Here is a 1,890-nt window from a genome sequence, read left to right as displayed (position 1 = left end):
GGGATATCCAATAAAGTAACACTTGTCGGATTTGGGTCCTAATTTATCTGAGACTTGACGTCTAACGTAAGCCTCACAACCCCATATCCTCATGAAAGACACCTGGGCATCTCTCCCAGTCCATATCCTATATGGTGTCTTTATCACGGTCTTTGATGGAACTCGGTTGAGTATGAAAGCTGCCGTGTCTAGAGCATATCCCCATAGATATGTCGGAAGATCTGTGTGACTCATCATAGATCGTACCATATCTAATAAGGTACGATTCCTCCGTTCGGATACACCATTCCACTATAGTGTTCCAGGAGGAGTGAATTGGGAGTCCTAACAAATCAGTCGCTCTCTCGCTGTGCCCACTAAAGGGAGTCTTGGTCATCTTGCCTCGTAGGCATGACTCGCATACCTCATATGATTCAAAATCAAATGAGTCCAGCATACCATCCTTATGGAGCTGGGATAAGCGCTTGTCATTTATATGACCTAAGCGACAGTGCCAGAGGTAGGTTTGGTTCATGTCATTTGACTTGAACCTCTTGGTATTTATGTTATAGATAGGGCTCTCAAGGTCTAGAATATAGATTCCGTTTATTAGAGGTGCACTACAATAGAACATATCGTTTAAATAGACAGAACAACATTTGTTCTTTATTATAAACGAGAATCCTTTCTTGTCCAAACAAGAAACTGATATAATGTTCTTAGTCAATGCAGTCACATAACAACAATCGTCTAACTCTATTATAAGCCCAGAGGGCAGAGATAGATGATAAGTTCCTACAGCAATGGCAGCAACCCGTGCTCCATTGCCTACTCGTAGGTCTATCTCGCCCTTTGTCAATGCTCTGCTATTTCTCAGTGCTTGTACATTAGTACAAATGTGCGAAGCACATCCGGTATCTAATACCCACGACGAAGAAATAGAGAGGTTGACTTCTATAACATTTATACCTGAAGTAGAAATCTTATTTCTCTTCTTGTTAAGATCTTCCAGGTATCCTGTGAAGTTCCTCTTCCAGTGCCTTGCTTGTCGTTGATATAGTTGACGAAGATGTTCAACCATATCGTAAGCGCTCATCAACTCATGTTGCTTCTGAAGCTCAGAGTTCATGGTTGCGAGCATTAGACAGGACACATCTAATGCGTCATCTTGATGCTTCTTGTAAGCATCCCGGTCAGCTCGCGTGGCAGTGGCAGGAGGAGCCTCCGGAACGTTCTTGAGTGAGAACTATTCTCAGGTTCCTGTACCAGTCCAGGAAATTTGCTCCGTTGAGCTTGTCCTTCTTAAGGATAGATCGCAGGGAGAAGGAATTCGTGTTCGACGTCATGGTTATCTACAACAGAAAATTTGCAGAAATAAATATCATATTCTTTTAAAATCATTTAATTAGGCCTTTAACTAAATGATACTCCCACTGAATACTATAATTCTTGTGGGACAAGATCTACATCATACTAACCCTTGAGTTAGCTTTGGCTAATACGCCCAAGGCTTAGTATGATCGGTAGGTAACGATTACCAATTACATCTCTATGCAACTCTTGTTTATAGAATCAATATCCGTATTTATATTAAAACTCGAGTTAGCTTTGGCTAATACGCCCGAGAGTTAATATAGATGTGATTTTGACCTATCTTTTCCAACCGTTGGAATAATGCCTATAGTTGACTCGATCTAACCGAGTAACTAGGAATACTCAATCTAATTAAGTTTGTATTCACCCATGCGTTGATAGGCGGGACCAAGATTGTCCCTCCGTACCCTACCAAGATAATATGTATTGCTCTGCTTTGGCAGATTCAACAATACATGTGATCGAGGTAGTGATAGGTATCACGGCACGGTTAGGCATTTAGAGTTGGTTCGATCGAGATCTAATCTAATCGAAAAG

This window comes from Zingiber officinale, chromosome 4B, assembly GCF_018446385.1.
Source record: "Zingiber officinale cultivar Zhangliang chromosome 4B, Zo_v1.1, whole genome shotgun sequence".
Taxonomy (NCBI): domain Eukaryota; kingdom Viridiplantae; phylum Streptophyta; class Magnoliopsida; order Zingiberales; family Zingiberaceae; genus Zingiber; species Zingiber officinale.
The sequence above is the reverse complement of the archived record's forward strand: the minus strand, read 5'-3'. Positions refer to the sequence as shown.